This window comes from Trachemys scripta, chromosome 2 (genome assembly GCF_013100865.1).
Source record: "Trachemys scripta elegans isolate TJP31775 chromosome 2, CAS_Tse_1.0, whole genome shotgun sequence".
NCBI lineage: Eukaryota > Metazoa > Chordata > Testudines > Emydidae > Trachemys > Trachemys scripta.
Window position 1 is genome coordinate 118,840,426 of NC_048299.1, and position 14,032 is coordinate 118,854,457.

The 14,032-nt window shown below is 41.2% G+C and overlaps 1 long non-coding RNA gene across 2 annotated transcripts in view; it reads right to left on the reverse strand.

Annotated features, from left to right (window-relative positions):
• LOC117872732 overlaps positions 1 to 14,032 on the reverse strand; it is a 55,322-nt gene that overhangs the window by 22,510 nt on the left and 18,780 nt on the right. For both annotated transcript variants that reach the window (XR_004644571.1, XR_004644570.1), the window contains exons 3-4: positions 10,824 to 10,907; positions 7,637 to 7,731 (exon numbers count right to left, since the gene is read on the reverse strand). This is a non-coding gene — a long non-coding RNA (uncharacterized LOC117872732). The remainder of the gene's footprint in view (positions 1 to 7,636; positions 7,732 to 10,823; positions 10,908 to 14,032) is intronic.

Consider the following 14,032-nt stretch of genomic DNA (forward strand, 5'->3'; position numbering starts at 1 on the left):
CCTCACTGACAGACCTAACCAGGGAGAAATAGCCAAATGCAGTTCAGTGGACTGAAAAGTGTCAAAGCCTTTAACCATCTTAAGGTGACCCTCATATGAAACCCTGAACTAAGGGCCCCAAACTTCGACCAACTGCTCATTGTAACCACAGATGCATCCGAGCATGATGTAGGAGCAGTTTTAATGTGTTTTCCAGGAAAGAGGGGGGAGGGATAGCTCAGTGGTTTGAGCATTAGCCTGCTAAACCCAGGGTTGTGGGTTCAATCCTTCAGGGGGTCATTTAGGGAACTGGGGTAAAAATCTGTCTGGGGATTGGTCCTGCTTTGAGCAGGGGGTTGGACTAGATGACCTTCTGAGGTCCCTTCCAACCCTGATATTCTAGGGAGCAGTTATGCTAGGAGAAGCTTTAAGCCAGGTATGATCATAAATCATCAGATCATACCTAGAACTACTTATTTGGAACTCCCAAATGTGCAAGTAGATCAGGTATGTTTAGAAAGATGTGATTAGGTTTATTTCTTGGTTTGTGTACTCCGCTGTGCAAACCCCAAATGTTTTTTGTTTTGCTTGTAACCTTTAAGCTGGACCTCAATAAAGTTATTCTTGATGTTTAAATTTTGTAAGTGGGTTTTTTAAAATCTAGCAAAAGCCTAAGTTCCAGATGAATTTTCTTTCTGTTTGTTTTTATAAAATTTACCTTTTTTAAGAACAGGATTGGATTTTTGGTATCCTAAGAGGTTTGTGCATATGTTGTTTAATTAGCTGGTGGCAACAGCAGAGTTCTTTTGTTTTTCTTTCTCAGCTCTTCCCCAAAGGGGGGGGGTGAGTGAAAGGGCTTGAGGGTACCCCACAGGAAGGAATTCCCAAGTGCGCCTTTTGGTATTTAAGTGATGGTTGCATCTATCCATCCAAGGTCAGAGAGAAACTGTTACCTTGGAAGTTTAATACAAGCCAGGAGTGGCCAGTATTAATTTTTAGAATCCTTGCAGGCTCCCATCTTCTGCACTCAAAGTGCCAGAGTGGGGAATCAGCTTTGACAGTATCCAGAGCTTTTAACCCTTCCTTAAGTATTGGGGCCTCCCTTGGAGCAGAGGTCTCGCCCATTTGCTGGATCAGAAAGAAGACCATAAGTCTGTTTACCACCAGAAACCCTTTCTGTTGGTCCTTGGAGAATCCAGTTTGAACTAGTATATGTGAACCTCTACAGGGGATTGAGCTTCTCTGAAGATGTTACAGCCTGCATGACTTTGGGTAATCACTCACCACTGTTCTCAGTTCCTGGAGGAGTTGAATTTACCCATCCCCTGGAAATACATACAGTCCCTGGACCACAAGGACACAACTATTCATTTACTACATGGACTCCAGAGATATTAAACTTAATTCAATAAGGTTTCTCCAGGAGATTGCCCTATGTGTCACAGCTTGTACTTGGCATGGACCACAGTAAAGAAAGGAATTCAGTGAAAGGAAGTAATTTTCACCTGAGAGTATTAACTATCTGGAGTGCAGTTTCAATCTGGTTAATATTTTAAAAAAATCAAAAAATTTAAATTGCAAATATTTTCAAAATTTTGAAATTGTTTCCATTTCAGAATTTGAAAAGGGCCTATTTTCAAATGTTTGCAAAAAATATTTTATTGAAATGTCTTGTGTTACAGAAATTGTCATAAAATGTTTATTTTACTGAAAACCTACATTTCACTAAATGAAAAATTTTGATAATCATTTCAGTAACAGTTTTGATGATATTTTTGATACATTAAAAGGTCACCAAAATGTCACTTTTTAAAAAATGAAGTTTTTCATAATTTTTTTCATTAAAAAAAAGCTATTTTTCAAATAAAATCTTAAAATTGCTAAAATTCTAGAGAATAAGGAGATTTGATACAAAAATGATGCCTCTGCATAACCAGCTGGGTGATAATTTATACCACTTCACAGAAATGTTTGTAATACAGAATAATCAGTATTTAGATGCTCCTTACTGGGTTAATGTAGATATAAATGACATTAAAACATGTTATTAAGGTTGCAAATTGAAGCACTCAAAGATTTGTGATTAAGGCCAACATTTTTTAAAACTTCCACTAATTTGGAGTGCCTCAGTGACTGGATGTCCACCTTTAAATATCTAGGGCCTGATTTTTCAGAGGTGCTGAATACCCACAGTTCCCTGTTCATTCAGAGGGTTTTGTCACTGCCCAATACTTATGAAAATCAGGCCCCAGGTGTTTCATATAACCAGAAACTGAGGAGTGTACAATTAGTGGTGAATTCAGAAAATGTTGATTTAAATGGCCAGACTGAAATTTGTTCTTGCACAGGTGGATGGGGGAGTGAGGGATGCAAGAAGAAGCCCTTTGTGTGGCCCGCTCAAGGGCAGATTATACTATCAGCCCCTGTGAGCAGCAACTGCCAGATCCTTGCTCCATCGGGGACCAAATCATGTGGAAAAGATAGAAGTGGAATCATAGAATATCAGGGTTGGAAGGGACCTCAGGAGGTCATCTAGTCCAACCCCCTGCTCAAAGCAGGACCAATTCCCAATTAAATCATCCCAGCCAGGGCTTTGTCAAGCCTGACCTTAAAAACCTCTAAGGAAGGAGATTCCACCACCTCCCTAGGTAAAAGAGGAGAGGAGGGGAGATCATGGATCAACACCTGCCCACTGCATTGCACCAGCTGGACTGACACAAAGGAGGGAGCAATCTGCAACATCCTAACAGGAATCTTCCCTTTCCAAACAGATACAGCTCTTTTTTTTCCTAGCATGGTAGAGTGAAAAGTTAATTTTGCATATTTTTAATGCTAAAGAAATCAACAGGCTTACCCAGTGCAAGGTGATTGACTAGAATGTGAAAAGGTACAAAGAAAGGGAGAAAAGCTTCATAAGTTGTGTAATGAAGTTATCCGTCACTGTCACATTGGGCATCTCTCTTGAACCTTAGAATAAAAACTGGTTGGCACTGGAGGTATATTTGAACTTTCAGGTAAACAAATGAGTAACTTACATAGGTGAATACTAGTCTTTTCAAGGGAAAACTCTTGGGCAAATTACTTACTTGTCATAGCCTCCTCCAGCTCCCTTTCCTTTAAAGATGTGGGACCAGCAAAATGTTTTAGTTTTTGTCTAAATAAAATATGACTTCTTTTAATGTCTTATGTGTGCCGATTACATTTCTCTGATGAGCCAGATTATGGAACAAAACCAGACAGGCTGCTGCAAGATAATTGGCATAGAACATTTAGGAAGAAAATCAGAAGGCAAATGAAAGACAGTCTTCCTAGGAAAAACAGAAGTACTGTCAAAGAGTACTGTCAAACCTCATCTTTCCAGATCTTGGCACCAATGGAGGACTTCCATCAGCAACTGGCTACTCCCAATACCATATTTCCTGTTTACATAGACTTCATGTTTTCACAGCAGTCCAAAATAAGTTGCCCCAGGACGCAGCACAACCAGAAGAGTGTCAAGTGGATAACCTGGAGTTCCAGAATATTTAAGGTGAGAAACGTATCCTCCAGTGACCAAAAACTGCAAAGAGAACTGGTTGAAAAAGGGCCCACTAAACACGATACCAGGGGGAAGAGAAAACACCATAGTCAATAACACCAGCTTCCTGAAGAACTCCAACAAGGCCCTGGCTGAAATGGACTTGAGTAAGGGATTCTTCATAGATTACAGAATGCCATCAGGAGAACAGAACTCCTTCAAAATATGTGGGTGAAAATGTCTCCAAGAGACAGGTTCACATTAGGGTGACCATACGTCCCGTTTTGGCAGGGACAGTCCCTTTTTAAAGCCGTATCCCAGCCGTCCTGTCTTTTTTGGCTAAAGTGAGGTGCAGTGTGGAGAATGTGTGGAGGGGAAGCAGAGATTCCAGCCCCATGCAGGGAGGAAGGCAAGGCTCTGGCAGGGGGGAGGAGGAGGAAGGGTTCCAGTGTGAGGGGGACAGGCAGGGTTCAAGCAACCAGCAACAGTCTCAAGTGCGGGGCGGGAGGAGAGTGTCCTCTGGCAAGCAACTGGGATCAGCCCCATGGGGGGGGGAACATGGTTCAGGCGAGCGGCTGGGACCAGGCCTGCACAGTGTCCTATTTCCCTTTGGGAAATATAGTCATCCTATTTCATATAGGATACAAAATCTTAGAAGATACATGATTTCTTCCTCAGGAACAAATCATAGGAGAAAAGGAATGTAGGCTCTGGGTGCCTTAAAGAAATCCAGAAGAAGCCCTCCTGTAAATAAGAATCATTCCTAGAACAAGAGGATCTGGAACAGTCTCAAAAGAATTTTTTCCAAAATGACCATGTAGAATCATAGAATTAGAAGGGACCACAAGGGTCATCTAGTCTAATCCCCTGCCAAGATGAAGGATTTGTTGTATCTAAAATATCCAAGACAAATGGCTATCCAGATAGTAGTATATGTTATAAGACAATTGGTCCTTCAGCCTGCCAGAGAAAGAATAGGAGTAGAATTGATCCTCATCAACAGGTCATCCAGGTAGGAAATCGCTAATACTAGGATTTTGATGAAAACCTGTAGGGATAATGCTAACCTGAATGGATGGGACCATCACTGAAAGTTGGATGAGCCTGGTTTAATATTGATGAGAGGACTGAACTGATACCTGGGGGTATGAGTCCTTCAGATTAAACACAAAAAATCCCACATGCACAGAGTTTGTTTCCATGCAGAGGTGAAGCTCACATACCCTGTTCTTTGGAAGGTGGAGGTCTACAATGAATCAAAACTCTTCTTCCATACAAATAAATAACAAGAGTAGAAGCCTCAATTCTGGTGCAATGGCCAATTTGGCTAATAATTGACATTACAAAACCTAAGTTACAATGTTCAAGTGGGGAAAGGGTGCTACTGGATGATCTTAAGCAGATGACCTCAAGAATCCAGACATCTATAGTGTTGGTCCATCCCTTCAAGGAAAAAAAAAATCACCTTCTGATCAAGATGGGAGAGGTAAACACATGGGAGAGGTAAAAAAAAACATGGGAGAGGTAAAAAAAAAAAAGAGGTGGGTCTGATGCTCCTTCAGAATTGTATGGTACCCAAGAGCTCAGACTAGAAAGAACCCCTGTCAGCAACGTTTGGCCTGACTGTGGAATGCAGCGAGCTACCTACCCTGGCCAAAAGAGACACCTATAGGAGACAGAAATGAACCAGAGGAAAAAAGCAAAAGTGGAAAAGTAGGTTGCCTACCAAATTAGAACAGATGAGGTTTCCGGGATTGTTTAGGTCACTGAGGAAAAGGAGACCTTTTGTAGTCCAAAATTCTTTGATCAACTCGTGGAGGTCCTCTTCAAACAATTTCTTGCTGTTGATGAGATACTAGCAACTTTGGACCAGAAGCAGGTCTCTATAGTCCAGGACTGGAGTAAAAGGTAGTGGTACCTTTGAAGGAACATGTATCTGGTCCATCATCCAATTAAGCTCTTACAAGCTAAAAATTCTCAGTATTAGATGCATGACATACATTTTGGCAAGTAGTGACCTTTAATACACCTTTTTTGAGGTTATAAATGCATAAGGTGTTAATTTTCTCATGAGATATTTTAAAGAGTAATTGTTCATATCTTTGAAGGATTAAAAAGTGCTGAAATTTTAATGTGTTTTTCTTTTAGCAAAGGATTTTAAAGAACTAGATTAAATATTAGACATTTTTGCAAAAGGCAATATAAAGGCAGCTAATAATGAACTTCAAAAAGTAAAAAATTGGCCTTACAGAAGTTACATGCATTAATTGCTGATCCAGATAAAATAAAAGCTAAAGTGTTCGCTCCAAAATACAAAGTTGATCTACAGCGATTTATGAAGATAAACTATTTGGCAAAATTCATTCCATATCAAAACTTTAATTTTATGAAAATATCATTGGTTTAGAGAAAGCAGCCACAAATAGGCATTTGAGCAATTAAACACAGATGTACAATATATCAGTTTTAAAATATTATGATTTAATTAAGCAGGTTGCATTCCAATAGATTTATCTGTCAAAAGACAAGGTATATGCCTTAATGCAGGAATGTAGTCATAAGAGCATAAAAGTTGCCATTCTCGGTCAGATCACGGCCCATACTACCCAGAATCTTGTCTCTGACTGGCCTGTACAAGAGCTTCAGGAGGAGTGTACAGAAGGGGTGCTTCAGGAGGAGTGTACAGAAGGGGGCAGTTGGAGTGATCCACCCCTGTCTTCCATGCTCCACTTCTGGTAGTCGATTAAATTATCCACTTGAATTATCCTCTGATACCACTCCTGCCCCCAGTGTCATGCTTCTCCTGTTTGATTACCCCCAGGCACTGTTCCCCAAGGCCATCCCAAGAGTGAGCCTGTTGCAATTGGGGAGCTGTTACCTCTCACTCTTACTCTAGCAGGTGCCAGGGAGAAGCCTCTTCTACTCCTCCAGGCAGTGAGAAAAGCCACCTCTCACCCCTTTTGCCATCCTCTGCTCTGCACTGGCAGAGCCTCTCACCCCTTCCCTCACTGTGAATGCTGGCAGGTGATAATTAGGTGTGGAGAAAGTGAACAAGGAAGTGTTATTTTCCCCTTCACATAACACAAGAAACAGGGGTCACCTAATTAAATTAATAGGCAACAGGTTTAAAACAAGAAAAGGAAGTACTTCTTCACACAAGGCACAATCAACCTGTGGAACTCATTGCCAGGGGATGTTGCGAAGGCCAGAAGTACAATTGGGTTCAAAAAAGAATTAGATAACTTAATGGCGGATAGGTCCACCAATGGCTATTAGCCAAGATGGTCAAGAATGCAACACCATGTTCTGGGTATTCCTCAAACTCTGACTACTAGATGCTGAAACTGGACCACAGGGGGGTGGATCACTCAATAATTGCCTGTTCTATTCATTCCCACTGAAGCACCTGGCATTGGCCACCGTCAGAAGACCCGATACTGAGCTGACGATAACAATTCCTTTTCACATAAACTTTCAGGGTTTTGACATTTGGTTTTGTTCCACATTAGAACAAAAACACAGTCTTTCAAACATTTTTACAAAACTGGTGTCAAAATATTCATTTTTATATCATAACTTTACCTTTTCCAATTTAGGCAGTCAGGTGTGTGCATGTAGCCTGCTGGTTCGGGCACTGAGCTGGTTCGAGTCCCTGCTCTATCTGATTCAGAGGAAAGTTTTTCACCCCAGTCATTCTAATCAGACACTTGATCTTAGGTCTCCCACATCCTGAGTCAGAGTATTTCAGTAGCATTGTTGAAACCAATATAGCTCCATGAAACCTTTTGAGTTTGACAAAATGAAATTTCCAACCAGCTGTACTTACTTAGAAGCCTAACTTTAGGCTTTGTCTGAAAATCTCAGCCTGAGGCAATAATTTTCACACGTGGGTACCTAAACTTAGGCATTTAAATCCATATTTAGGAATCTAAAAAAATGGTATATTTACAGAGATGTTGAGCACCACCTCTCATTGACCATAATGGGAGCTGTGGGAGAACTTGTTTGTTTGTCCTGCAGGAGTTGAATGGAAGTGTTCTGGATGGTTTTAGCCCACCAACACATTCAGCTGAGCCATTATATGTCGCAGCAGCCAGAGCCATCAACATGGATCCTGACCTGGTGGAAAAAAATTCTCACCTCACATTGTCAGTTGTATTTCAGGAATCAAGAGGAGCATCTGTGAGATCCTGGTGGACATTCCAGTCGCAGTTTTTGACCTGCTGAAGATACATCTGGGAATATAAGAACATAAGAATGGCCATACTGTGTCAGACCAAAGGTTCCATCCAGCCCAATATCCTGTCTACCGACAGTGGACAATGCCAGGTTCACTCCCTCTGGGGCACCTAACAGGTAATGATCAAGCGATCTCTCTCCTGCCATCCATCTCCACCCTCTGACAAACAGAAGCTAGGGACCCCATTCTGGCTCATAGCCATTAATGGACTTAACCTCCGTGAATTTATCTAGTTCTCTTTTAAGCCCTGTTATAGTCCTAGCCTTCACAACCTCCTCAGGCAAGAAGTTCCACAGGTTGACTGTGCGCTGTGTGAAGAAGAACTTCCTTTTATTTGTTTTAAGCCTGCTGCCCATTAATTTCATTTGGTGGCTACTAGTTTTTCTATTATGGAAACAAGTAAATAACTTTTCCTTATTCACTTTTTCCACACCACTCATGATTTTATATACCTCTATCATATGCCCCCTTAGTCTCCTCTTTTCCAAGCTGAAAAGTTCTACCCTCTTTAAGCTCTCCTCATATGGGACCCATTCCAAACCCCTAATCATTTTAGTTGCCCTTCTTTGAACCTTTTCTAATGCCAGTATATCTTTTTTGAGATGAGGAGACCACATCTGTATGCAGTATTCAAGTTGTGGGCATACCATGGATTTATATAAGGGCAAATAAGGTATTCGCCGTCTTAGTCTCGGTCCCTTTTTTAATGATTCCTAACATCCTGTTTGCTTTTTTGACTGCCGCTGCACACTGCGTGGACATCTTCAGAGAACTAGCTACGAAGACTCCAAGATCTCTTTCCTGATTAGTTGTAACTAAATTAGCTCCCATCATATTGTATGTATAGTTGGGGTTATTTTTTCAAATGTGCATTACTTTACATTTATCCACATGAAATTTCATTTGCCATTTCGTTGCCCAATCACTTAGTTTTGTGAGATCTTTTTGAAGTTCTTCAGTCTACTTTGGTCTTAACTATCTTGAGCAGTTTAGTATCATCTGCAAACTTCGCCACCTTACTGTTTACTCTTTTCTCCAGAAGATTTATTAATAAGATGAATAGGATTGGTCCTAGGACTGACCGTTGGAACACCACTAGTTTCCTCTCTCCGTTCTGAAAATTTACCATTTATTCCTACCCTTTGTTCCCTGTCTTTTAACTAGTTCTCAATCCATGAAAGGATCTTCCCTCTTATCACATGACAACTTAATTTACATAAGAGCCTTTGGTGAGGGACTTTGTCAAAGGCTTTCTGGAAATCTAAGTACACTATGTCCACTGAATCCCCTTTGTCCACATGTTTGTTGACCCCTTCAAAGAACTCTAATAGATTACTAAAACATGATTTCCCTTTACAGAAACCTTGTTGACTTTTGCGCAACAATTTATGTTCCTCCATGTGTCTGATAATTTTATTCTTTACTATTGTTTCAACTAATTTGCCCGGTACTGATGTTAGACTTACTGGTCTGTAATTGCCGGGATCACCTCTAGAGCCCTTTTTAAATATTGGCGTTACATTAGCTGTCTTCCAGTCATTGGGTACAGAAGCTGATTTAAAGGACAGGTTGCAAACCATAGTTAATAGTTCCGCAATTTCACATTTGAGTTCTTTCAGAACTCTTGGGTGAATGCCATCTGGTCCTGGTGACTTGTTACTGTTAAATTTGTCAATTAATTCCAAATCCCCCTCTAGTGACACTTCAATCTGTGACAGTTTCTCAGATTTGTCACTTACAAAGGACGGCTCAGGTTTGGGAGTCTCCCTAACATCCTCAGCCGTGAAGATTGAAGCAAAGAATTCATTTAGTTTCTCCATAATCACTTTCTCGACTTTAAGTGCTCTTTTTGTATCTCGATTGTCCAGGGGCCCCACTGGTTGTTTAGCAGGTTTCCTGCTTCTGATGGACTTAAAAAAAACTTTGTTATTACCTTTTGAGTTTTTGGCTAGCTGTTCTTCAAACTCCTTTTTGGCTTTTCTTATTACATTTTTACACTTAATTTGGCAGTGTTTATGCTCCTTTCTATTTACCTCACGAGGATTTGACTTCCACTTTTTAAAAGATGTCTATCTCTCACTGCTTCTTTTACATGGTTGTTAAGCCACTGTGGCTCTTTTTTAGTTCTTTTATGGTGTTTTTTAATTTGAGTTATACATTTAAGTTGGGCCTCTACATAATCTGGAAGGAGGGTCCCAGCTGTGGGAAGGTTTCCCTCTGCTCCCGTTGACTGCTCGCCTTCCCTGAGCCTTTCATCCTCCTTAACAGTGCAGGGGCTGTCTGACACATCTACAGTGTCCTGGAAAGCCTCATACTCTCTGCCTCCCTTAGCTCCTCCAGTTATGCCACCCTGGCCTCCAAAGCCTGTATGTGGTCTCTCAGGGCCAGGAGCTCCTTGCACCAAATGCACACAGACACCACCTGCCCCCAGAGCAGGTAATCATACATCCTGTACTCGGCGCAATAAACTGGATAGCCCCCAATCTGCTGCTGGGCTTCTGCCTGCATTCTCTCCTACAGCTACCTAGGTTAATAATAGGGTTTTTGTTTAAATCAAGAAGATTTGATTATATTATATAAGGTTTTAAAGAATGGCAAGTGTACCTTGCTCCCTTCCCACTCCCCTTCCAAACTTCCTCTTGAAATTCCATGTTAGCGGCCCCTGCTCGCAAAGCTCCCGGGGTGCTTGCTCACTGCTTTATAACTACTCATTGCTCTGACACTGCCTCTAGCAGGATTTTCAGTCCCCAGTCCAAAGGGGTTCCTGGCCTGAGTCAGACTGATTTCAGAGTGGATAGCAGGGGGAGCTTGGGCTTAAACTTGAGTCAGAGCCCAGGCTTAGTACTGTGTAGACAGACCCACAGGCTCCTGAAAAGACACCAGTGCCAGAAGGCCAATTCCCTCCAAAATGACTAACAGCAACCATCATGGTCTGCTGTTCAAACACTCTCCTGTTTGTTCTGACCAATGAGGTCTAACAAATCTGCCCCTGTTAATGTTAGTACAGATTTAAGATTACCTAGCTCGAGCACAGCCAGACCTCTTCACTCTGAAACCTTACCCTGCATTCTTCCAAAGATACGTTACCTTCAGTTGACTGCTTTCCGCACTGGCCAGGCACAGATAGTCGGTGAAGCGCAAGTCCCTTTGGTTCAGGGGGTGTATGTGAGCCTGACAAACAGTGATCTCTTTTAGGTCAACACACAGACAAACACTTGCATCTTTACACCTTATTTATACAGTATTTGCTGGCCACGTCTCAAAACATGTAAACCAATTAAGGTGGCCAAATGTTCTAGTGTGGTATTTGCGATTATCTTGATCTTATGAACTGTGCACCTGTGCTCATCTCATCTTTTCTTTATGCGGCCTGTTGTCCTAATTGTGGTCAATTTGCTAGACTCAAAAAAGCTCAAGTCTGCTTAAAGAAGTATCTGGTTGCAGAGCATAGTAACCACAAATCCATCTCTGTCTTTACAGATTTTCCTTTTTAGTCTATAAAGCTTCCTAGTTAGATTATGCTTATAGGATTGAACTGTGCTTGCTTCTTACAACTTCCAGAAGGTTGAGGCCTAAAACAGCCTGACACTACTTAACAAGACTTATGCACATTAATCACATAACAATGGTCAGTACCAGCTGCTTCATAGGCAGGTAAAAAAACTCCACAAGTGCATGCAATATCTTTGGGGACTACATTGTATTAAGTGTATGAATGGTCTATATATCACTATGGGCCAGGGATTCTATGCAACTCCAGGGCGGAGGGTTTACACAGCTCCATCATGAACTAAAAAACAGTGGGAGATGATTAAAGTACATAAGAACGGCCATACTGGGTCAGACCAAAGGTCTATCTAGACCAGTATCCTGTCTTCCAACAGTGGCCAATGCCAGATGCCCCAGAGGGAAATGAACAGAACAGGTAATCATCAAGTGATCCATCCCGTTGCCCATTCCCAGCTTCTCGTTAACAGAGGCTTAGGGACACCATCCCTGTTCATCCTGGCTAATAGCCATTGATGGACCTATCCTCCATGAACAAATCTAGTTCTTTTTTGAACCCTGTTATAGCCTTGGCCTTCACAATGTCCTCTGGCAAAGAGCTCCACAGACTGTGCGTTGTGTGAAAAAAAAAACCCCTTCCTTTTGTTTGTTTTAAATCTGCTGCCTATTAATTTCATTTGGTGACCCCTAGTTCTTGTGTTATGAGAAGGAGTAAATAACATTTCCTTATTTACTTTCTCCACACCAGTCATGATTTTATAGACCTCAATCATATCCCCCCTTAGTCATCTCTTTTCCAAGCTGAAAAGTCCCAGTCTTATTAATCTTTCCTCAGATAAGCTGTTTCATACACCTAATCATTTTTGTTGTCCTTTTCTGAACCTTTTCCAATTCCAATATTTTTTTTTTTTTTGAGATGGGGCGACCACATCTGCATGCAGTATTGAAGATGTGGGTATACATGGATTTATATAGAGGCAATATGATATTTTCTGTCTTATTATCTATCCCTTTCGCAATGATTCCCAACATTCTGTTCACTTTTTGACTGCCACTGCACATTGAGTGGATGTTTTCAGAGAACTATCCACATTGACTCCAAGATCTCTTTCTTGAGTGGTAACAACTAATTTAGACCCCATCATTTTATATGTATAGTTGGGATTATGTTTTTGAATGTGCATTACTTTGCTTTTATCAACATTGATTTTCATCTGCCATTTTGTTGCCCAGTCACCCAGTTTTGTGAGATCCTTTGGTACCTCTTTGCAGTCTGCTAGGACTTAACTATCTTGAGTAGTTTTGTATTATCTTCAAATTTTGCCACCTCACTGTTTACCCCTTTTTCCAGATCATTTATGAATATGTTGAATAGGACTGGTCCCAGTACACACTCCTGGGGGACACCACTACTTACTTCACTCCATTCTGAAAACTGACCATTTATATCTACCCTTTATTTCCTATCTTTTAACCAGTTACCGATCCATGACAGGACCTTCCCTCTAATCCTCTGACAGCTTACTTTGCTTAAGAGCCTTTGGTGAAGGACCTTGTCAAAGGCTTTCTGAAAAATCTAAGCACACTATATCCACTGGATCCCCCTGGTACACATGCTTGTTGACCCTCTCAAAGAATTCTAGTAGATTGGTGAGGTATGATTTCCCTTTACAAAAACTATATTGACTCTTCCCCATCAAATTATGTTCATCTGTGTGTCTGACAATTTTGCTCTTTACTATACTTTCAACTAGTTTGCCTGGTACTGAAGTCATTCTTACCAGCCTTTAATTGTTGGGATCACCTCTGAAGCCCTTTTTTAAAAATTGGCATCACATTAGCTATCCTCCGGTCATTTGGTACAGAAGCTGATTTAAATGCTAGGTTATAGACTACAGTTAGTAGTTCTGCAATTTCACATTTGAGTTCCTTCAAAACTCTTGGGTGAATACCATCTGGTCCTGGTGACGTATTTCTATTTATGTTATCAATTTGTTTGTCAAACACTCAGGTTATAAACACCTCCAGAGAGGTACCACCACCTTGGGACACTCACATATACTGTTTCAAAATGTTTTTTCCAGAAATGAACAAAGACAGGGCTTTTGTTTTTAAAAAAAAAAACTGGGTTTAAAGTGACTCAGGGACTTCTTTCTGATCCAGCAAATGGATAGAACCTTATGTCTAAAGGGGTCCCAACCCTGGCAGAAGGGTTGGAAAGACTTTGGTCGTCTAGGGCCCCATATGACTGAGGGTTTGGTAAACTTTTTGCATGAGTATAGGAACTTATATTGTTTTTATATGTTTTCTCTGTAATGCTTTTATCTTAAGTATAAATGTCTTTCCTTAGAAAGAGCTGTGTGGTAACTTGTAACTTTGTGCAAAAATTGGAAAGAGTCCAGCGGAGGGGAACAAAAATGATTAGGGGTCTGGAGCACATGACTTATGAGGAGAGGCTGAGGGAACTGGGATTGTTTATTCTGCAGAAGAGAAGAATGAGGGGGGGATTTGATAGCAGCCTTCAACAACCTGAACGGGGGTTCCAAAGAGGATGGAGCTCAGCTGTTCTCAGTGATGGCAGATGACAGAACAAGGAGCAATGGTCTCAAGTTGCAGTGGGGGAGGTCCAGGTTGGATATTAGGAAACACTATTTCACTAGGAGGATAGTGAAGCACTGGAATGCATTACCTGGGATGCATTACCTGGGGGGGGGGGGGGGGGGGATGATTCTTTCCTTGGGGACTTTTAAGGCCCGGCTTGACAAAGCCCTGCCTGGGGTGATTTAGTT